Source organism: Eurosta solidaginis, chromosome 1 (assembly GCF_040869045.1).
Source record: "Eurosta solidaginis isolate ZX-2024a chromosome 1, ASM4086904v1, whole genome shotgun sequence".
In the NCBI taxonomy this organism is placed as follows: Eukaryota; Metazoa; Arthropoda; class Insecta; order Diptera; family Tephritidae; genus Eurosta; species Eurosta solidaginis.
In genome coordinates this window covers 160,632,024-160,657,572 of record NC_090319.1, presented here as the reverse complement: position 1 = coordinate 160,657,572, position 25,549 = coordinate 160,632,024, and the positions used below count along the sequence as shown (strand labels likewise).

The 25,549-nt window shown below is 37.4% G+C and overlaps 1 protein-coding gene across 3 annotated transcripts in view; it reads right to left on the bottom strand.

Moving 5' to 3' along the window:
* Window positions 1-25,549, bottom strand: part of l(3)80Fg (dnaJ homolog subfamily C member 16 l(3)80Fg) — a 2,137,133-nt gene that overhangs the window by 2,011,590 nt on the left and 99,994 nt on the right. The gene's annotated exons all lie outside the window — the stretch shown is intronic.

Sequence of the window (25,549 nt, the reverse complement as noted above, 5' to 3'; positions counted from 1 at the left end):
ATATTAATTCGATGAAGCTACTTTGGAGTTGTAATCATGTTAAAATTCGTTAACTAATTTTGAAAATATTTCAATTTTAAAAAACGGGTGTTTGCACTGTAGAAAATTCTCTTTAAAGCCCAATTTGTCTCTTTTCTTTATGACAAATCTATGTATTATGCACTTGTTCCAACAAAATTCTTTAAGTGCACCAAGTTCACAAAGCATAATTTTTTAAGTTATCAGATTTTCCTTTTTAAAAAGATTGAGTAATAATGCATTTTGAATTATTATTTATTTATTTATATAGTAAAGAATGGCTGTATCGTTAAGGCATAGTCTTTTATAGTACATCAACTTATAGGTAAATACAAGAATTATAAAAAATAATAACTTAAAAATATTTATATATAACTAATTGCGTATGTTTATATTAGAATTTATGAGAATTAAACACGGTATTTGTTGGAGAAAATAAGATTTTACGTCAAAGAAGTAAGGACTTAGAATAGCACACTGAGATAGAAACAAAAATAGGATGGAGCTAAACCGCAGTTATATTTACCCATTAGTTCCAAAGTAATTATGTATAACGATCTTATAGTTACCTCGATTTATGATTGCCTTATGTTACGATTACTAAATGTCTTTTAATTAGCTGCAAACATATCTCTTAGTAAAATATATTTTACCAGCCTTTACCCCCGTCCTTACTTACTTACTTAATTGGTGCTTAACCGTCTAAACGGTTATCGCCGTCCAACAAGGCGCGCCAGTCGCTCCTTCGCTCCGCCAATTGGTCACACCAAGGGAGTTTAAATCGTTTTCCACCTGGTCCTTCCAACGGAGTGGGGGCCGCCCTCTACCTCTGCTTCCATAGGCGGGTTCCGATAGAAACACTTTCTTGGCCGGAGCATCATCTTTCATTCGCATAACATGGCCTAGCCAGCGCAGCCGCGGCGTTTTAATTCGCTGGACTATGTTGATGTCTGCGTATAGCTGGTACAGCACATCATTAAATCTTCTTCGGTACTCGCCATCGCCAACGCGTAGAGGTCCATAAATCTTTCGAAGAACTTTTCTCTCGAACACTCCTAAAGCCTCTTCATCTGCTGTTGTCATGGTCAATGCTTCTGCCCCATATAGCAGGACGGGTACGATAAGTGACTTGTAGAGTATGATTTTCGTTCGCCGAAGTAGCATTTATTGACAAGATTGATTCCTCGCTGGATTTCAGTGCTGATGTTGTTGCTAGTGTTGATACTGGTTCCCAAATAAACGAAGTATTTTACTATTTCGAAATTATGGCTGCCAACAGTAGCGTGGTTGCCAAGGCGCATATGCGCTGACTCTTTGCTCGATGACAGCAGGTACTTCGTTTTGTCCTCATTCACCATTAAACCCATCTTTACCGCTTCTTTTTCCAGTTTGGAGTAAGCAGAAATAACAGCGCGGGTGTTTAGGCCGATGATATCAATGTCATCAGCATATGCCAGTATTTGCTCGCTTTTATAGTATATTGTTCCATTGCGGTTAAGTTCTGCAGCTAGTATAATTTTCTCCAGCATCAAATAAAAGAAATCGCACGATATGGGGTCACCCTATCTGAAACCTCATTTAGTTTCAAACGGCTCGGAGAGGTCTTTCCCAATTCTGACTGAGCTGATGGTGTTGCTCAACGTCATTTTGCACAGCCGTATAAGTTTTGCGGGGAAACCAAATTCAGACATAGCGGCATATAGGCAGCTCCTTTTCGTGCTATCGAAGGTGGCTTTAAAGTCGACGAAAAGGTGATGTGTGTTGATTTTCTTTTCACGGGTTTCTTCCAAGATTTGGCGCATTGTGAAAATATGGTCGATGGTAGATTTACCAGGTCTGAAGCCGCACTGATAAGGTCCAATCAGCCGGTTCACGGTGGGCTTCAATCTTTCGCGCAATACACTTGAAAGGACCTTATATGCGATATTAAGAAGGCTGATTCCACGATAGTTGGTACATTTTGCAGTATCCCCCTTCTTGTGGACTGTGCAAAGAACACTTAGATTCCAACCGTCGAGCATGCACTCGTCCGCCCATATTTTGCTAAGAAGGTGCTGCATGCGCCTTACCAACTCCTCGCCGCCGTACTTGAATAGCTCCGTAGGCAGTCCATCAGCGCCTACGGCCTTGTTGTTTTTCTATCTGGTTATTGCTATTCTAACTTCGTCATAATTGGGCGGGGGGACATTTATTCCATCATCATCGATTGCGGGATCGGATTCTTCATCTCTGCGCGGTGAATTGCTGCATCCATTTGGGAGAGCAGAGAAGTGTTCCCTCCATAATCTTGCGGCCCGTCCGCAAGGAGAAAATTAAGCATATTGGCTATTCACGCTAGCCAGCTTATCAAGTTATCTGTTTAAACAAAATTTGTCTGTCTAATGTATTTTATTTTTGTAATAGAGTAAAAAAATAACTAAATGAGCTGATAACCTGATCCCAAATGATCGAAAGGCACGAAATGACCCCGACGGTATCGGGGATGGATCCCGAAAACCATCCAGAAATGCATCCGGAAGGGTCCCCAAATGTTCCCGGAATAGTCCCGAAATGACCCGGACGGGATTAAAAATAAGGTGAAGCTAATTATAAAAGCATGTTAATAAGGCAGCAGGTGCGTTCAAGCGAATGAAGAGTTACAAACAAACATACAGGTAAAGCTAATAAAAGCGTGTTAATAAAAGCAACTGAAAGATGGCGGATGGCGGGAGGAGACTGAAGGTGCCACTGCTCATTTTATAAGCCCTCGACTTATTTGACCCATTGAGTTTGTAATATTGGTGAAGGTCAGTATACGTAAAGTTGTAAAATAAACATAAACAGCTTCCATTTGATACCCATATTTTCCAACCCTCAAATACATGATCTCAAGACCCTATCCAGAACGGGATAAAAAGTATCGTACGTCCGTCTCCTGGTTCTAAGCTACCTCTCCACCAATTTTCAGACAAATCGGTTCATCCGTTCTTGAGTTATAAATAGTGTATTTAACACCACTTTCTTTTATATATATAGATTAAGATTAAGATGGCAGCATAAAATCTTCCTGAAATTTGTCAGTGACTTAGCACTGAACTCGTTTTGATATACACTAATATGCATATATGTCCAAGCGCAGGTACATATATATTTTATGATGACATCATAAAATCTTCCTGAACTTTGTCAGGGGCCTTGCACTTAACTCGTTTTGATATACACTCAGGGCTGTCATGGAATCCAATTGTTGTCGAAATCGATTAAAAAACGACAAAAAAATTACTTTGGTGCCATGAAATCCAATGTTATCGGTTTAGTGTTCGAATTGGAATTAGTGTCGGTTTTAGGTGTCATAGAATCCGATAATATCGATTTTGCTATCGGAAACAAACCAATCAGTTAAACGCCGTTGGATTTCATTTGTTCATAGTTTTTTTTCTCTTGCAGTTTAATATTTTCTAGAAATGTAAGTAAATGAAGGTTTATTTTATAAAAATAAATGTAAATTTACATATATTTTCATTCTTAATAGGGGAAAGCATAAAAATTCAATGCAAAACAGTATTTTGATTGAATTTATGGAGAAACATCCAGATATTGCGAAGGGCTTTACGAATCACACCATCTAAAATTGTTGACACCGTGCTTCTTCCTACGCTTATGCTAGAATCCTTGCCAACTGATTTTTGATAGGATCCTTCAGATAGAAATCGGTACGTAGCTGCTAATTGGAGCACCGGCAGAACTTTCGAGTGAGTTCAGCGTCCTTCAATGGTGTCCAATACCATTCGGAAAGCCTATTTGTTTATGCGATAGTATGCAATGAAACCGCAAAGACACTATAAATATTTTGAAACCCACATTAAGAAATATTTTTAATTACGCCGTCTCTGGCAACTCAAATGGATTGTGGCGATCTCTCAAAATATTCCTTTTGACCTTCTCGCAACTTTCTTCTTCCAATAACATAAATTCTACAACTGCTGATGCCATTTTGATCTCAATAAATTTGTTTATTTCTGTTTAGATGCACAAAACAATTATTTTATAAAATTTTGCCAAAAAAATTATCACCAAAATTGCCGGTGCACCGATAACACTGCAAAACAGCTGATTCGAACTTCGCTTTTATTTACATTCGAAAAGAGCAAAACCAATACGGTCTTATGACACCAATTTAAATTAATATTGGTTTGTAATTCCGACAAAACGAACGCAAAACTGACTTGGATTCCATGACAGCCCTGACTATTATGCATATATGTCCAAGCGCATATACATATATGTGACCCGCCCTATGAAAAGGTGGCTTATGACTCAAAAAAAATGTTTCCACTTTTTGTCTGGTTTCGATAGTTTTTCCTTTCCTTTGTTGTGTTTCCTTTGTTTTCCTTTAACAGCTGTTTCTCGCAAATTCTTTTTTGAGTCGTAAGCCACCTTTTCATAGGCCGGGTCACATATATTTTATGATGACATCATAAAATCTTCCTGAGCTTTGTCAGGGGCCTTGCACTGAGCTCGTTTTGACATACACTATTATGCATATATGTCCAAGCGCAGGTACATATGGGGCATTCCATCCCATTTCGACCAATTTTGAACCCGACCCCTTTAGAATTGGCTGAAAGTTTTTCTTCTTTTTCTAGCTTACGAAAGACGTTTTTCAGAAGTTTTTCAAATTTTTTCATCCAAATTTTTTCATCCCCTTTAGAATTGGCTGAAAGTTTTTCTTTTTCTAGCTTACGAAAGACGTTTTTAGAAGTTTTTCAAATTTTTTCATCCCACTCAAAAAAAGATATGAATTTAAAAAAAAACACCGTTTTTGTTTTCAAAATGCTATAACTTTTTCAAAAATTGACCGTTTGGGACCTTTTTTTTAAAAAAATTTGTTTTTAAATGTACTTTTCGGAAAAAATTCAAAAAAATGTTTAAAGTTTTTTTTTGTAATTTTTCAGTTTTTCGAGATTTTTGGAATTTTACCCTTTTTTTCTCATAAAAAACTTCAATCAATTCTGCAATCATCCCCACTAATCCCGGAGTGGGCCGAGAATTTTTTTTTTATTTAATTGAAAAAAAAAAACTTTACAATTTTTTTTGTATTTTTTCTGAAAAGTACATTTAAAAACATATTTAAAAAAAAAATGATCCCAAACGGTCAATTTTTGAAAAAGTTATAGCAGTTTGAAAAAGAACACCGTTTTTTTCAAAATATTTAAAACTTATTTTGAGTTGGAAAACGGTGTTTTTTTCCAAATGTTATAACTTTTTCAAAAATTTACCGTTTGGGATCATTTTTTTTAAAAATGTTTTTAAATGTACTTTTCGGAAAAAATACAAAAAAATTTAATTTTTTTTCAATTAAATAAAAAAAAAAATAAATTCTCGGCCCACTTCGGGATTAGTGGGGATGATTGCAGAATTGATTAAGTTTTTTATGAGAAAAAAAGGGGCGAAATTCGAAAAATCTCGAAAAACTGAAAAATTACAAAAAAAAACTTTAAAAATTTTTTGGAATTTTTTCCGAAAAGTATATATAAAAACAAATTAAAAAAAAAAATTCCAAACGGTCAATTTATGAAAAAGTTATAGCATTTTGAAAACAAAAACGGTGTTTTTTTGAAAATTCATAACTTTTTTGAGTTGGATGAAAAAGTTTTAAAAAATTATGAAAAACGTCTTTCGTAAGCTAGAAAAAGAAGAAAAACTTTCAGACAATTCGAAAGGGGTCGGGTTCAAAATTGGTCGAAATGGGATGGAATACCCCATATATATTTTATGATGACATCATAACATCTTCCTGAACTTTGTCAATGTCCTTGCACTGAACTCGTTTCGATATACACTATATGCATATATGTCCAAGCGCAGGTACATATATATTTCATAAAATCTTCCTGAACTTTGTCAGGGGCCTTGCACTGAACCCGTTTTGATATACACTCTTATGCATATATGTCGAAGCGCATGTACATATATATTTTATGATGACATCATAAAATCTTCCTGAACTTTGTCAGGGGCCTTGCAATAAACTCGTTTTGACGTACACTATTATGCATATATGTCCAAGCGCAGGTACATATATATTGTTCAATCGGAGTTGACTGGTCGCAAATGTTAGGTGTGTAGTATGGTAACGCCATAGCCGGGTATAATTCCCAGTCACAAGCAGCATTGGTTAGCATATTGTGCTTTAAGCTATTCGTTATTTTTTCTTTATCATTGTAATTTGCTTACAGTCGTTTTCGTACACTGCTTCAATAAAGTTCATTTATTCTTCAATCGTATTTTACCTTTTTATTTACAAGATACATTGGCGACCCTGACAGGACGGTGAAGCAAGCATTTTGTTATAAAAAACAAAATACAACTATACATATAAAGGTGCTCGCTGCCGTCAAGAACACAAACAAATTGGAGTACACGGAAAAGGGAACAATTTGGAGCCTCACATTTTAATATACAGGACAGTACATGTTCTCGTATACATATCGTAATTAGTGCTGCATTGGCATACACACAGCCTACGCACATAATCGCAAGCATATTGTTGTATATTACGGTTCTTTACATTGCACTTTTTGGTTTTCTGAGTACATGTACATATATATCGTAATTATCGCGGCATTTGCATAAACACAGCCTACGCACATAATCGCAAGCATATTGTTTTATATTGCGGTTATTTACATTGCCCTCAGTCGCATTCGCACGTTTTGTTTTTGCTTAATACGGTAATAAGCAGATTGCATATAAAAAGAAAAGTACTGTTTTCCGCGAAAAATATGACACCATATCTCCGTTTTATATTGTGGAGCTTTACTTTGGCATCAGTCCGTTTGCACGTTTGTTTTTTACCTTCATACGGGAACACGCAGCTTGCAAATTAAATTAATTTGAGGAAAAAACAATTAACACACAATTTTTGAGATCTAAAGGCCGGAAACATGCCGACGGACGATGATACCAATGATACATCGGTGGAGTTGCCACCGCTGCGTCAACAACGCAGTTCAATGAAGCGGAATATCACAAACCTTAAAACTAAAATTGAAAGGGAAGGTGCTGCAGCTGACGCCACGATTCTAGAGTGTCAATTGCAAATATTGGAATCATATTTCAAGCAAGTATGTCACATACAAACCCAAATTGAAAAACTTTGCTTTACAGACAATGGCCGCAGTGATTTAGAGGAACTCTTCATCACGACCAAGTCAAAATTATTAGGATTCTTGAACAAAGCACGTCGATCAAGCAGCGCTGAATTAAGCTATTTTAATACAATGGCCCCTTCGCTTTCTTCACATCGCTTGCCCAAATTAAAGTTGCCGAAATTCGACGGCAAGTACACATAATATTCTCGATTTATACATACGTTTGAGTCGTTGGTACACGAGGACTCGTCCTTATAACAAATTGACAAATTTAATTATCTTCTTGATTGCTTGTCGGGGGCTGCGCGAGCAGTTATTGAACCATTTGACGTTACAGAAGCAAACTATCAGCGAGCGCTGCAAATACTAAAAGAGCGCTTTGACAATAAAACCCTAATTTTTATTGAACATATAAAGATTCTGCACACGTTGCCATCAATGAATAAAGGCGATCACATCGCTTTGCGATCTCTTATCGACAACGTTGCTTCTATTAAAGGGGCTTTATTATCGATTGGCTCCGAGAAGGACATAATGGAAGCGTTGCTAATTGATATTATTTTAACCAGGTTAGATGCTGACTCAAAAAAGGCTTATGATGAACGCCAAGAATTTAAAGAACTCCCATCGTTTGAAAAGTGTTACACTAATCTAAGCCATCGTTGTCAACTTCTCGAGAGTTGGAATAAGCGCTCCCCTGACGTGGCTAATCACATTCCCAATTCGAAGGTAAGCAAATCAAAAGCTTTCGTCACCTCCAACTCAAAATGTGTCTGTTGCCAAGCAGGAGACCATCTCATTCATCGATGTATGAAATTTCGCAACATGAGTGTGGCCCAGAGATTTGACTTAGCTAAGCTATCATCTCTATGTATTAATTGTTTGGGTACAGGTCATGTGGTCGCTAAGTGTCCATCACAAACGCGATGCCGGGTGTGTAACACTTTGCACCGTACATTGCTACATCGAGTGTCTTCATCTGGAGAGACGCCTGTTTCATCTTCATCGACCTTGTCGTTTTCGCACTCCGGTTCAGCTCCAGCATGGAAGTCCGGATCAAACCAACCATCCAACCAAAATTTTACATCGCAAACACCTACCGCGTTGTTGGCACGGGCTACTGGTTGCGCTATCATTCCAACAGCAATCGTTTTGATTAAGGATGCTTGCGGCATCTTCCAACCAGTTCGTGCCTTATTGGATTCTTGCTCTGAGCTGAATTTTATAACGCTTGAAAATGCAAAGCGTTTACGTCTACATCAAATTCGTTTCAATCAGGAAGTAGCAGGGATCGCAGGCGCTAGCGAAAGAGTATCCACTAAGATAGAAACCACGATTCAGTCACGGTTTTCAAATTTTAATTGTACTGCCGAGTTTGCGGTTGTCAATACGATATCATCAAGACAGCCTAGCCAATATATAGATACAAAAAGTTTAGAATTTCCTCCAAACGTCAATTTGGCGGATCCCTATTTTTTAAGCCGCATAAAATAGATCTGCTTATCGGAACAGACATTTTCTTCGAACTTCTCGATGAAGGAAAATTGTCCCTCGATGGGAATCAATACCTTATAGTTAATACTCTTCTAGGGTGGATAATAGGTGGGAAATACGAGAATCACAGTACCTTGCGATCGAATGCATGCTACTTTACGAAATCACTATCTTCACCTAATTTATCCGCCCAACTACAACGTTTTTGGGAAATCGGAGAGTATAAACAAGAGCAACAACTCTCTGAAGAGCATGTGGCGTGCGAAGCCCATTACGTCAAAAATGTTACGTACACAGCAGATAATCGGGTTCAGGTTTCCTTACCATTTATTGGCTCACCTAAAGCACTTGGCAATTCGTTTCAGAATGCTTACAGGCGGTTTATATCTCTAGAACGCCGTTTCAAAAGAGACACAGAGTTGGGAAAATCGTACACCGAGTTTATGAAGAAGTATGCAGCACATATCTCCGATCGATGAGGTCGACATCAGTCCAAATCACTATTTTATACCGCATCTTGCTGTGCTGCGCCCAACAAATGTAACAACCAAATTGCGTGTCGTATTTGACGCATCTCAAAAAACCAACGATCCAGCCGGATCTCATAACAGTTTTGCTTGAATTTTGCCTTGTATTAACTGCTGATATTTGTAAAATGTATCGCCAGTTCTGGATGTCACCGAAAGACAGACAATTTCAACTAATTGTATGGAGAGATGAACCACATCTTCCTTTACAGTTCTATGAATTAAATACAATAACATATGGAACGGCTTCAGCACCGTTCCTAGCAATCCGCAGTTTATTTTTTATTGCGGAAACGTATGGAAATCTTTATCCTCTTGGCGCACACGTCTTGAAATCCGATCTATATGTAGATGATGTCCTTACAGGCGCCGATACTCTAGAGGAGTTAAAGCAACGCAAATTCGAATTAACCCAGTTATTAGCGATGGCCAAACTCGAACTCGCTAAATGGAACAGCAACTGCATTGAACTTTTCACAAACACAGATGAGGTAGCCATTCAGCTGGCCTGCGGCGTTACTAGTACACTGGGAATGTTATGGAAACCTAGGTCAGATCAATTTTGTTTCCAATTTAATGACGAACCCCACAGGAATACTACAAAGCGTTTAATTCTTTCAAAGACAGCAAAGATATATGACCCCTAGTAGGGCATTTGAGTCCAATTGTAATTCGATGCAAGATGCTTCTTCAAGCACTTTGGTTACACGGTGCCTCATGGGATGAGGAAGTGCCCAAGCCATTTTCCGATTTATGGGCTAGCATAGAAGATGATCTACCTAATATAAACACAATTGCCGTTCCTCGCTACGCATTTACTTCACCGTCACAGAGAGGCGAACTGCACGGGTTTGCAGATGCCTCTGAGCGAGCTTATGGATGCTGCATTTATACCAGAATTTGGCACAATGGTACGTATAAAATTAATTTGCTTATCGCCAAGTCCAAAGTAGCTCCAGTAAAGGCACAGTCTGTACCAAGGTTGGAGCTGTGCGCTGCATTGCTTTTAATACGAACATGGAAAAGGTTTGAAGTGAACCTCAAGCAGAATATGAACACAGTATATTTTTGGACCGATTCAACCACGTTCCTTCAGTGGATAAAAACTCATTCCTCGACTCTTACTTCATTTGTCGCCAACCGGGTCTCGGAAATCCAGGAAGATTCGCAGATCATCATATGGCGACATGTACCATCGAAGGATAATCCGGCCGACTTAATTTCACGCGGCTGCAATGCTGCTGATCTATGTAGCACAATATGGTTTTCTGGCCCATTATCCCTTAGTAAGGAGTCAAAACATTGGCCGGAGCTGGTAGTCGTCACCGACGCACCAGGGGAAGAGCAGCGTAAGCCCAAACTAACTCAATGTTATAAAACAAATCACATAACACACATTGTAAATGATACCGTCAATCGAAATTCCTCATATATACGCATCCTTCGCATAATAGCATTTATTCATCGCGTATATAACACAATTCCACCGCAAAGAAAGATGCAAATACAAGATGTAGAACCCATTTCTGCTGCGGAACTCAATAATGCATTCAATTTTGTTGCCGTAACCTTACAACGCGATTTCTACTCTTCGGAAATTAATGCATTAGAGAACAATAAAATATACCTCCATCGTTTCAGAAACTGTCGCCACTCTTGTGCCAATTGCAAATATTTAAGAAGATGCACACCGTTGTGAGAGTAGGCGGACGGTTGTTGCAAGCACCTATTCCAATAGAAGCAAGATGCCCGCTAATACTGCCTCACGACCATCGGGTCATAATCCTCTATATAGAGCACTTACATCGCACAAATCTTCACGCTGGGCCGAAGGTTCTATTAGGTTTGCTCCGACAGCGCATTTGGATTGTGAGGGCTAGAGAAACTGTACGCAAGGTTGTGCGACAATGTGTTCATTGCTTCAAATACCGACCAATATTGCAACAACAAATCATGGGACTCTTACCAGCGGACTGATTTCGTACAGAGCGGCCATTTTATATTTGCGGAGTGGATTTTTGTGGACCTTTCCTTACCAGTTACCGTATCAGGAGTATGGTTCCCTACAAAACCTATGTGGCGATCTTTGTGTGCTTTTCGACGAAAGCAATACATATGGAATTAGTTTCCGATTTAAGTGCCGATGCGTTCATATACTGTCTCAAACGATTTATAAACCGGCGAGGCGTTCCACATCGAATTTACTGTGACAACGCAACAAATTTCGTGGGGGCTCACAACAAATTGCAAGATTTTTACCAGCGCTACTTGTGCGATCAAAGGCGAAAGCAAATTTCCGACTTTTCGTCCATCACAGGTTTCGAATTTCATTTTATCCCACCGCAATCGCCGCATTTCGGTGGGCTCTGGGAAGCTGCTGTTAAATCAGCAAAGCAACTTTTTACCAAATACTTATCCCAAGGTGGTCTCACGTATGAGGAACTCTTGACAGTCATAATTGAAACAGAAGGCATTCTTAACTCTCCATTGGTAACAATGTCAAACGATCCTAATGATGGAAGCGTCTTGACGCCATCTCACTTTCTTATTGGTGAAGCGATTAGGAGCGTACCCGAACCCAATTGTGACACCAACAAGCTATCATATTTATCACGATGGCAACGCATCACCCATATAAAAAATTTGTTTTGGCAACAATGGCGACGTGACTACCTTCATGAGCTGCAGCAGCGATCCAAATGGCTAACTGACCAAGCTAACGTAGAACTTGATCAGCTTGTACTTTTATATGAAGATAATATACCATCTAACCAGTGGCCATTAGGCCGAATTACCAACGTTATCCCAGGTCCAGACAAAAAGGTCCGAGTGGTGGAAATTAAAACAGCAAAGGGAATTCTTCGCCGACCAGTTCATAAACTAGCCCCATTACCATCAGGATATTGAAAGGATCCTTTCAACGGGGGCAGGATGTTCAATCGGAGTTGACTGGTCACAAATGTTAGGTGTGTAGTATGGTAACGCCATAGCCGGGGATAATTCCCAGTCACAAGCAGCATTGGTTAGCATATTGTGCTTTAAGCTATTCGTTATTTTTTCTTTATCATTGTAATTTGCTTACAGTCGTTTTCGTACACTGCTTCAATAAAGTTCATTTATTCTTCAATCGTATTTTACCTTTTTATTTACAAGATACATATATTTTATGATGACATCATAAAATCTTCCTGAACTTTAGCCGTGTTTTTTAACACGCGTATATCCGTTTACGCTTAAACTTTATATGGACTGCTAAGCGACAAACTTTAAATACACCTCTGAAATTGCTGCGCATAAATTTTGTCCTACTAAATTTCAATACGCATTATACTCAGATGTAACTGAAATATGTGTCTTTGTTTCACCGTCTACACAAATTTATGTATTCTATGTGTGTCCACAATTCATCGCAACTGATTCAGCTATATGTTATACCCTATGGCCATCAGAGCGTTGTGTCTCCGCTTTTCGGTACACCCTGTTGCTGTAGCTAGTTGTTTAACCACAGCCGCTAGATGGGTCTCCTAAGCATTATCTAAGCGATAGGCGTTTTTTTTCACGCGAAAACGAAACGTATACGCGTGTAAAAAAACAAGGCTTTTGTCAGGGACTTAGCACTTCACTTGTTTTGGTGTACCCCATGATACATAAATGCACAAACGCATGTACATTTGTTTATTATGGTGACACCATACAATCTTCCTGATCTTTGTCAGAGATATAACACTTTATTGTTTTCGTGTTGCATCATAATATATAGATGCATCAGCTCAGTTGCATCCCTATATTATGCTGGACACCATAATATATTAATTTAAGATAATAATACCCCTTTTTTTGGAGTACTTACATATGGCGGCGATGAAAATGATGAAAACGGAAGTTTTTATGCAATATGGTCGTCTGCAGGTTTCGTTCCACTTTTAAGCACTCTTTTCACTTTTAGGTTTAATTTTTTTCACAATTTAATAATTTTAGCAAAATTGTCAAAATCACGCTTGAATTTTTTAAATTTCCAACGTCAATGTCGCGTCAAATATAATTTTTTTTATTTCCCTTTTTGGGATTTTTATAAGCAAGACACACATGCTGCTTCATTCGCACTCATTATATTTATGGGAAATTTTTTCCACCCTGGAAAATATCCTAAAAACTTGAATTTTTGACACCGAAATTTTTGATGGTGTTGGAATTTCAGGGGAAAGTGGTTAAAAGTGGGTAGTAATGGTAGGCAGGGCACCTACTAATCACTTAGCAGGTAGCTAGTTTTACTAAATTATTATTTATGTCAGAATTAGTATAAGTAGATGTAAGAATGTAAATTGAAAACAGAATTAAATTTTATTTCAATGTAGAAACATCGTTCATTTCCTTAATTCAGAAAGTTCTTGTTTTATTACTGCGAGTTTTAAATAAATATTATTAGGAAAATGCCGAAAGTTAAATGTTTTAATCCATTTGATTTGTCTCCGCACCCAAACACCAAAAACTACGGCACTCTGAGAAAAGTAAAAAAAAAAAAACACTTATTGACGCTGGATATTCAGTAACAAAAAAAGCGATGGAACAACGAATTTGCAACAAATGCCGACTTAAACTATTAAAAATCAACAAAGATAATGAGGTTTGTATATACCTGCACATATAATAATTGAATATACAAATTTAGAAACAATATACTATCTATTTATGGAACTTACATGTAAGACATTGGCAGCTGCCCTGTTGTTGTTGTTGTTGTTGTTGTTGTAGCAATGTTTCGCCCCACCTAATAGCTGCGACCGATCACAAATTGTCATCAATATCCTCTAACGGGAGTCCAAGGAAACTTGCTGTTTCGACAGGGGTGGACCATAATGAAAGGGGTGTTAGAGGCGTTGGTTCCACATTACAATTAAAGAGATGGTTGGTGTCATGTGGGGACACATTGCAAGCGGGGCATACATTTTGTATGTCGGGGTTGATTCTGGAAATGTAAGAGTTAAACCTGTTACAGTATCCATAAGAAGTTGAGCCAGAGTGACTCGCGTTTCCCTGGGGAGTATGCGTTCCTCTTCCGCAAGTTTTGGGTACTGTTCCCTGAGTACTTGATTCACCGGGCAATTCCCAGCATAAAGGTCCGACGCCTGTTTGGGGAGTTCACCAGGGACCTGCTTGTGTTTTTTCGCTTCATACGGCTGGGCTCTCAGGTGCCGTATTTCCTCAAAGTGCTTACGGAGATGACTCCTTAAGCCCCTAGGCGGTGCTGGTTCATCAATCAGATGTCTGGTGGGATGCACAGGTTTGTAGGTATTAAACAGGAACTGTTTGGTTAGCTTCTAATTTCTCTCCCTGGTGGGTAGTATTCTCGCCTCATTATGTAGATGGTGTTCTGGGGACATAAGAAGACAGTCCGTGGCGGTTCTGAGCGCAATATTTTGGCAGGCCTGTAGCTTCCTGCAGTGGGTAGTTTTTAGGCATGGCGACCATATAGGGGACGCGTAGCACGCAAACGGCTGGCCAATTGCTTTGTATGTGGTAATGAGCGTTTCTTTGTCTTTTCCCCAAGTACTACCAGCAAGGATTTGAGGATTTTATTACGGCTCTGGATTTTCGGAACAATTGCGGCTGCGTGCTCACCAAAATGTAGATCCTGATCAAACGTCACACCCAAGATTTTGGGGTGTAGGACAGTCGGTAGCGCAGTGCCATCAACGTGGATGTTCAAAATGGTCGACATTTGGGACGTCCAAGTTGTAAATAAGGTCGCGGATGATTAGTCGGTGATAATGGCAGGTTTCGCGAGGCAAAAAACTGTGCAGTCATCGGCGTAAGAAACGATAGTAACTCCTTCCGGTGGCGAAGGTAGTTTTGATATGTAAAAATTAAACAAAAGTGGGGATAGGACACCTCCCCGTGGCACCCCTTGTTTAATTCTTCTTGGCTTTGGTATTTCGTTTCTGAATTGCACCGATGCCTGCCGACCACCCAGATAATTTGCGGTCCACCTTTTAAGACATGGGGGAAGGGTAGACCCTTCAAAGTCTTGCAGTAACGTGCCATGGTTGACCGTATCAAAGCTTTTGATTGGCTAGCGCTAAGAGTACTGTTATATGGTGGGGCTTCTGATTTAAACCACAATTTATCTGGGTGCTAATGCCATTTAGCGCGGTGGTGGTGCTATGGAGTTTTCTAAAGCCATGCTGATAACAAGCTAGCTGCAAATTTGATTTGTAGTAGGGGAGCAAAATGGCTTCAAGCGTCTTGGCTACTGGCGATAGGAGAGATATCGGGCGATATGACTCTCCTATGTTAGCTGGTTTCCCAGGCTTTAGCAGCGGGACCACCTTGGCCATTTTCCATTTTTCGGGTATGACAAAGGTGGAAAGAGACAGGTTGAAGACATGTGCTAAATATTTGAAACCCTCTTTCCCTGGGCTTTTAAGCATCGGCATGGCTATGTAGTCGGGGCCCACTGCTTTGGATGGTTTAGCATGACCGATGGCATCCTCAACCTCTTTGGCGGTGATGGTAATTGGTGACGCGCTGAACTTATGTTTACGTGCATGTCTGTTGGCCCTCCGTCTATTTTTGTCGACCGTATAATGCATTATGTATTGTCGGCAGAAAGCGCTCGCGCATTTTTTCGCATCCGAAACACTTTGTCGCCAAAGGCGATGGAAACTTTGTCATTGTGCCTAGAGGGATTCGATAGGGACTTTACAGCGGACCAAAGTTTACCTAAACCGGCAGAGAGGTTACAACCGCTTAGGTGCTCCTCCCATTTCGCCCGCTTGTGTTCATCCACTAGCAATAGCAATCTGATGCGTTGGTTTATATCCCTTATTTGGGGGTTGCCGGGATCGAGTTGTCTTATAAGGTCACGTTCTCTTGCTAAACTTGCGGCCTCTGCCGAGTAGTGGGGCCGAATTTCGGGAATTCTACCGGCGGGAATGAAACGAGCCGAGGCGGATTCAATGACCTTGCGGAAAGCACGCACCCCTTGGCGGGCATCAGTTGGGATAGGGAGGGCAGCAAAGCGGTTGTCTGTAAAGGATTTGTATGTGGGGGGGCGTCTCCGTTTATAGTGCAGAACGTCGTTTCTTCTATTTGATCCGCTAACATCTCACCCCTACTGTCCACCCGCAAGTTTGAATGCCATAGATCGTGATGGGTATTGAAATCGCCTAAGATAATGCGATTGTTTCCAGTGAGTACGCCGCTGATATCAGGGCGGTATCCACTGGGGCAACAGGTGACAGGAGGGATGTAGATGTTGGTGATTTCTAGATTTACATCGCCCGACCGGACAGATAATCTTTGACGTTCTAAGACACTGTCCCTGTGGTCGATGTCGGGATCAAATATATGATATTGCACAGTGTGGTGTATGATAAACGCGAGGCCGCCTCCATTTCCGCTCTCGCGATCTTTTCTGTGGACATTATACCCAGAACAGGTCTGCAATGCAGATCTTGCTGTGAGTTTAGTATCTTGAATCGCAGCAATGCGGATGTTGTGCCGCTTCATGACGTCGACTATCTCCGTGATCTTCCCAGTTAATCCATTACAGTTTAACTGCAGAATTCTGAAGTGCATAGGGGGAGACATCGTCACTCTGGGAGTGACGGGTGACTACGCCTGGGTTGTGGAAGGCCAGAACGCGATTGCTGTTAAGGCCCTGGGACTAGACGTCCTTCGGTAGGCATTGGGGTACCCGGTGTATATGGGTATGCGGCCTGGCAGCTGCCCTCATGTACACATATGGTTTTCTATATTTTAAGTTCAATGTTATTAAGTTCGTTAAATATTAGGTACTTATCATACATTTATTCCTTTTTCCAGATGAAAGAAACAGATGATATTAATTTTAGCGAAGTACTCACTGAAACTGATAGGGACGTGAATTACGCTCCGGAATGTTCTACGTCTGTATCATTGGAGAAAGACAGAGAAGCAATGTTCGAGGCAACTAATTTAATCAACAAAGGCTTAGAAATAATCGAAGTTTCACCAATTAAAAAAAAGGTTCATCAAAAACGCTATTCAACTGCAAAAATGCAGAATGTTTCTGAAGCAATTTCAGGAAAAATTTTTGGCATACCCAGTGATGACAACGTTTGCTTCGATGAAAATAATGGAAACGAAATATTACAAACTCTTAAATACGCATTCGCTACCACCAGTGATCGAGCAAAACAACTTAGAATTTTAACTATTTGCAAAGATTGGCCTCATCGGAAAATTCAACATGATTTTTCTGGTACAGTTCATATGATAACTGTTGCTAAGAAAATTGCTGAGGAAAAGGGAATTCTGGCAGAAGCAAATCCCAAGGGTCATCTGTCATTAGCAAAAGAAGTTATTGATTTAATAACATAATTTTATGAACTCGATGAAAATAGTCTCCGTAAAAATTAATAACTAACGCATTCACGTGCAAAAGAGGCTACTGTTGATAAACTTACGCAAACTTCATCAAATGTTTAAGGAAAATCATCCCACGGTTACATGTAGTTTTTCAAAATTTGCAACTTTGAGGTCAAAACATTGTGTTCTAGCCGGTTCAAGTGGTACTCATTCAGTATGTGTTTGCACTATACATAATAACGTCAAATTATTAGTCGAAGAACCTAACATCAACCATCTAACTGCTGAGTTTGTGCACCCAATAAAAAGCTATCAAGACTGTTTAAAACGTATGTCTTAATGCATCAACAAATTGTTATTTCGGAAAATGTGCCCAGTGCCCTAGGGCAACAAATTTGATCGATGAAATAAAAACAATTTTGGAGGATAGCTTCTGAACAAAGTGAATACTCACTTGGTCTTTCTTCGCTGCACTGCACTATGCTCATCTTCAATAAAAAGATTTGTGTTTCGGTTTTTTTTTTTCAAAAACGTTATAAGGGTTTTGCTTTTAATTTCTTCTTTAATTGTTATTAATTAATTTCAATAAATATATTTCAATTTTCGCAAGGTTCTGACACAATTCACTTTTTACACTTTGAATATAAATGTATACTGTATTGAATATATATATATATACTATATAGGATGTAAATGTACAGGAAAAAGGAGCGCGTCCGTGTTTGCCCGTTGTTAGTTCAATACTGCCGATGGTGAGGCCCCTCGTCGGTGTTGGCGCCGCCGTCTAATTTTGGGATATAGGCAGGACCGCAGAGCCGAGCCGGACCCCTGGGACAGTTCGCGTTCACGGGCCCCCTAAAAAATAAACTCAATCCAGTAAAAAAAATAACATAACATACATACATTTTTCAATTCACATTTTTAGTTTTATTTCATATAAAATAAGATTTACTGGAGCACTTAAAAGAACGCTCCCCTTCAGCCAAACTGACTGGAAGTGTGCAAAATATTCTTAATGCTATGCAGATGTTAGGAAATAATACTTCCATCTTCAAGTCATGAAATTTGTTCAGAAGTTGAAATGATGGCAGCGAATCACATCCCAAATTTTCTAAGTGGATGGCTTTGAGATGAATGATTCTATCAGATCCGTAGAAATATCGATGCCATAATTAGTGCAGAATGCCGCTGCCTTTTCTCTGAGCTCTTCTTCCGTCATATCCTGATACTTCCACAAAAAACTAAATTTAATCGCAATGTCATTTACGGCTTCGAAATGTCTTGTTATGTTACCAATCAAGCAGTGCAAAGAACGTAAAAAACTTGCTGTTTGAATTGAGTTTCAAAATCACACTCCGGTGATTCGCCAGGTAATTCATCGAACTGGCGGCTTCTTATCTTGGCGAAGGTATTCACAGCTCCTATACTCCCTGCCAGAACCTTACATTCTTGAAGTATGACCGACCATTGATCCCTGAACTTCTTCAATTCATCAATGACCTATGTCATATGCTTATCCACGACATACTCATATGTTTGCACAAATTTGCGCTTCGCAAAACAAGTCAAGTGTACTAATTTTTTCAAATTAACGCTCTAGTTTATTATCAGACTGTATTTACAGATGTCGCTGGCTTTTTTACAAAAATGAAAAAGCAATACGACCAAACCGATAGGGACATAGTTATAGTCGAAATAAAATGTGATTTTAAGTTAGTTGAAGCATTTTTGACAGATAGCGCTTATAAAAGTGTGTCAAAAACGTGTAGTGCCATAGTAAATTGCATTAAAATAAATTGTAGATGGCAACCCTCTTTAGAAATGTACAAGATGCAACCATACATCAGATGCACTTGGCATCACTAAAATTGTTAGGGTCGAGCAACTCGGAGAGTTTCTGATTGGCTGAAACTGCCGTTGCTCGACGACATGATTTATTTCGACGCCATCATTAATTTCGTTGCTAAGCAACGTAAAGAAAAACTGCCGAGCTACAGAGTTGCGTTAGCGGCAGTTTTCAGTTTAAAGTAAACCGGCCAGCGGACAAGGCGTGAAAAGTAAACTCGGAAAGAAAGTGATAGTTAAAAATATAATTAAAAATAACATTCTACCAAGAACGTGAAGAATATCTAAAAGGTGTTAAAATAAAGCTTTATACAAAGAAACTAAGTTTATAGTTAAAGTGATCGAACTAAGTTATAAGTAAAAAGAAAAAAACTATAGTTGAAAGTTTAAAAGATTTTATTTATTTGAAAAAAAAGGAGAAGAAACTAAAGGACAGAAAAAAAGTTTAAACGTAAGTAGCGTTAGAGCGTGCAGCAGTGCACAGAACCCCTTTCTGTCGGATCCATAAAATGGATCCTCAATATGGCGGCCGTGGGCCGTGTAAAAACGGGTTGTGGCCGAAAGGAGGCAAGCCTCCCAACAGGCGTGGGAATTAAAGGAAAAAAACAAAAACGCACTTAAAAATAAAACAAAAAAAAATTAATTAATAATTAACAAAATACATATACATACAAAGAAGTTACAAAAATTCATAAAATCAAAAAAAATATCACAAAAAAAGTTTAAAACCAAAAAAAATTTTACAAAAAAATATAAAACATTAAAAACCATTACAAAAAAAATATAAAAATTTGAAAAAGTACCAAAAAAACTACAAAATTTACAAAAACCCTTCAAAAAATTTAAAAACATTGAAATCTACAAAAAAATACAAGTTTAAAAATTCTACAAAAATATAAAATCAAGAATAGCACAATAAGTTCAAAATCAAAAAAAAATACAAAAAATTACAAAAGTTTAAAAACTATTACAAAAAAAATTTAAAAATTTTAAAAATCTACAAAACAATACAAAATTTCAAAAACCATTTCAAAAAGTTATAATATTTAAAATCATTACAAAATATATACAACTGAGGAAAATTTACAAAAAATTGTAAACCATTAAAACCCAACAAAAAAAAATATATATAAAATTAACAAAAACCTACAAAACGAAATCACCAGAATTAAGGCAGTGGTGGTGAATTTTTTTTTTTTGCCGTGGCTAGTCGATGAAAAAGAGTGAAGACTTTTGAGAATACATCTAATAAAATACTTAACTAAAGACAGAAATAATAAGAAAATGCAAACTGTAATAATATAAAAATTTAAACGGCAGCAGAAATAATACAAAAACGAAAAAAAAGGAGAAAAAACTGTAAAAATTAAATTTTATGATTTTTCCGGTCAATTTATTTTTGTAGATTTTTGTTGGTAATAGGCTTTTTTGACCAATCGTTTCTTAGTTGCAAATAAAGATATTTATTTCAATTGTTCCACCTAACGTTTCGCTAGACTTCCTAGCATCATCAGAGGTGATCTAATTTATTAACAACAATAAAGATAAAAATATTTACATTAATTTATGGTATAAAAATTACATTAATTTATATATATAAACTTACTTTATATATGTAACGAGAACAACACTAACATTGATTTACATACCTACAAACATAGACAACACTTACGAATATATTTGTTATTTAAATATTAAAACTAAAAGCATTAGTACCATTTAACATTGGTATCATTGTCATACTGATTCTTAACTATAAACATAAAAGGTAAACAGCTGCTATATTTTGTGTTTCCTCTTTCTTGTTTATCGTATTTGCCCGTTTTTCCAATATTCTCAGACTTTCCAATGTATATCTGGCTCTCCCGTGTTTGTTCCTATCTATTATTTTTGTATTAGCCAGATCAGCTGAGTGTCCACTTGTTGTGATATGCTGCGCTAAAGCGGTGGTGGTTTTTTGTTTTGTATATCAGCTTCGTGCTCTTTCAATCGGATTCCCAGTGCACGTTTGGTAGTCCCTATATATACCCTGCTGCAGCTTTCATTTTCTTTACCTTTACACGTTATTTCATATACCACATTGTTTTGTTCTAATTTTTCGGTTGGGCTTTTTGTGTTAGTAAATATACTTGCTAGTGTGTAGTTTGATTTATATGATAAAGATATATTTTGTTTGTCGTGGAATATAGTTTTGCTGAGGTTTTGAGTAAGTTTAGGTACATAGGTTACACTGAAGTATTGTTTTGACTTATTTTCCTTATGTGCCGTTGTGTTGTTTTGTGCGTTATTTATTTCTCTTATTATTTGTTCTATTATATTTTTAATTAGGGTGTGTGGGTAGCTATTGCTTTTAAGCATTTTATCAATTTTTTGCAAGTTTGTGTTCCAGTATTGCTTGTCACTTATAGTTAGTACTTTCTTTATCAAATTTTTCGCCGTGTTTATTTTGTATTTCAATGGCTGGGACGAATGAAAATTTATCAATCTGCCGGAGGATAAAGGCTTTGCGTACCACTCAAATGAGAGGCTACCATTATTTATATTTTTATATATTCTTACGTCCAGGTATGGTATGCTGTCATCTCTCTCCATTTCAATCGTAAACTGAATTTTGTTGTGATATTTGTTAAGTGTTTCTAATATTAAATCCACTTCCTTACGTTTTACAATCGCCAGAATGTCGTCCACATATTTTACAAAAAATTTTATGTCGATGTCATGTTTTTGTTTCAGCTCATTTAGAGTTTTATCATTAAGGTCATCTAGAATTATATCCGCTATTGTAGGTGAGAGCGGATTGCCCATTGGCATACCAAAAGTTTGAGCGTATATGTCGTTGTCATAAATAAAATAATTATTGCCGAGTAAACAAAATCTTAAAATTTCTTGGAATTTGCATTTGGGTATATTTGATAAAGAGTTGATTTTATCAAATTTTTCCATTATTATCCGTATGGCGAGATTGGTGGGAATGTTCGTGAATAGTGACACGACGTCGAAAGATACAAGAGCTTCTTCTTTGTCGATTATCATATTTTGTAGTCTCTCTTTCAGCCTAAACATATTTTTAATGTTATACTCTTCTGAGGTTATATTCTTTATTATGTCTCCTATATGTTTCGATAGCTGGTAGCATGGTACATTCACGGATGATGCAATTGGGTGTAAGGGTGTATTGGGCTTGTGTATTTTTGGTAACCCGTAAAGTTTTGGTGCAATCGCTGCCGAGCAAGTTAACTTGTGTTTTTCTTTAATGTTTATGTATTTTTGTTTGTATAGATCGTTAACTATTCTGTTGTTTTTCTTTTGTAGTGTATTTGTTGGGTCTGTTCTCAGTTTTCTGTAAGTGTTTTTGTGTTCCAGTATCTCTTCCATTTTCTCTTTGTAGTCTCTTTTGTATATAACCACAGTTTTGTTTCCCTTGTCTGCGTCTGTTATAACTATGTTGTTTTTGTGTAGGTTTAGAAATGCTTTGCTTTTGTTGTATGTTTCTAATATAAATTTTTCCAATGAATTGTATTTTATGTTTCGTTTAAATTGGAGAATTCTGTTGCTCACTTTGTTTCTCGCCATTTCTTTCGTATTTTCATCTCCCAATGCTTGGATTGCTTGCTAAATTTCTAGCGAAACGCTAGGTGGAAAAATTGAAATAAATATCTTTATTTGTAAAAATTAAAGTTTTGAATAAAAAAGCTAAAATGTACCAAAATTTTTGTGAAACGGCACTAGCCACGCCATTTATAACGGCACTTGCCACGCCTCCACCATAACGGAGCAACTTTGCGGAAAAAGGGTAAAGCCATCAAGCAGCATCAGAGCAGCGAGCGCAGCAACAAAAATCCGAGCGCAGCAGCAGAGCGACAGTAAGCGGTACTCGGTATGGCGCACAGAGTGCGAAAATAACGTATCATTTATATTTTTATAACACATAATTTTCATACTTTCATATTAACTTTTTTCAATCCAATACATTACTAAAATGTAAATACAAATACAATATTTCATATTATTCAACTTTTCAAAATTACTTACCTATATATATAAAAAAAAAAAAAAATATTATTTTTTGCATTATATTCAAAAATTTTCTTTCACACACATAGGTATATGCGTAAAACCAGTTAAAAACCAATAATTACAATTTTTCTTTAACGCGGTGCGTCCGTGTATAAACATGACATACATTTTTTAATCCCGGTGCGTCCGAGGATAATTATATTACAATTTTGAAAAGATGGGGTGCGCCCGTATCTATAAAAATAAAACCATACAATTTTGATAAAAGCGGTGCGTCCGTTTCAACCCTTATATAAAATTATTTGACATTCTCCAATTTTCGCATTTAAATAATAAAAAAATCAGTTAAAAATTATAATTTTACCATACATTTCAAATTCGAAATTCCAACTTTCTGCAATAAGTATTCGCTAACCAACTGTATTATAAAATCTAAAAGCTTTCAAAAAATACATACTTTCACAAATTCCTTATATTTTCATAAATTTCCTTTAAAAATACTTTCATAATTTTCTTTTGAGCTCAACTCGTTCAAATTTAATTTCCTTTAAATTCAATTTCTATTCAATCTTCATAAACAAATTCCACATATCTTGCAACAAAAAATTTTAATATTTTGTCTATTCGTTTCAACACGTATGGACCTAAGAAACGGGAAGGTAGTTTATAAAAATTCCCATCCGAGTTCAAGTTCCAAAAATTTAGATTCCAAAAACTCAGAGCAAGATACAAATTCTAATAATTCAGATTCTGATTCATCTTCAAGTGCATCGTCAACTGATACCTTAACAAGTGAACATAATTATAAATTATCCCTGAGTGCAGACTTTTTAGGATTTGCTGATCAACCTGTAATTCCAAATTCTAGTTTTTCTATTCTAACTCCGATTCTTAACATTACAACCATGGCCACAATCGAGGAGAAAAAATCGTTTATTAACACGTGTGCCTCGATTATGCGAGACAACTACAGTGGAGACCCGTTAGCACTTGGCTCATTTATAAATAAAGTTGAATTAATGGAAGTATTCTCTAACGAAAATTTAACTCCTACTTTTATTGCATTTTTAAAATCCAAGCTCGAAGGCAAAGCTCGCGAAGCCCTACCAACGCATATAGAATCAGTCAACCAAATTAAAGAAGCGCTATGTAGTGAAATTAGGCCAGACAACTCGAAAGTTGTCCCGGGAAAAATTGCAGCCTTAAGAGTAACCAATAACAATTTTTCAGAATTTTCAAAGCAGGTAGAAGAGCTTTCTGACTCGTTAGAGCGCTGTCTAATCATTGAAGGTATGACGAAGGCAAAAGCCCATGAGATGGCAGTTGAACAAACCATTAGCGTTTGTAGATTAAATAGTAGGTCAGATATGGTGAAATCAATCCTTGCGTCAACAACCTTCAAAGATTCAAAGGACGTAGTAGCGAAAATGATTATAGAGCGAGAACAGCAAGTTAAAGAGCGACAAGTGTTAGCGTTTCGGTCACGTCCAATAAGATATAATAATTTCCGTGGAAATTCCAGAGGCAACAGTAATTTCAGATACAACAACAAGAGTAATTTTCGATTTAACAATAACGCAAATAGGCAACACAATAATACAAATTTCCGAAATAACAATTATAACAGAGGCAATAATCGCAATTACAATAGAGGCAATAGCAATTCCAACAATAACAATAATAATCGGTACGGAAATAACAGAAATTCCAATAATCAGGGTTCAAATTCTAGAAATTCAGCCAATGTTCGTTCTTTAAATGCCGAAGCCCCTCAGGCGCGAACACTGAGGGAGCAGGAGCAATTCGACTAAATACTTCTCAATCAATATATTGTCTAAATTTAAATTTTTCGCTTGTAGCGATTCTCATAAAATATGTTCTTTTCTAGTAGATTCACAGGCAGACATTTCATTAATAAAAATTTCCAGTTTGGCAAACGATGTAGAAGTAGACGATAGTAACGTAATAAATATAACAGGCGTAACAACAGACACGGTAACGACACTAGGAACAGTTAGTACAAGTGTAATCGCATCAAATACATTTTTTCCTCTGACTCTTCACGTTGTCAATGACAACTTTAATATTGCTTCGGACGGTATAATAGGGAAAGATTTTCTAAAAACGAACAAATGCATAATCAATTATGCTAATGACACAATTACA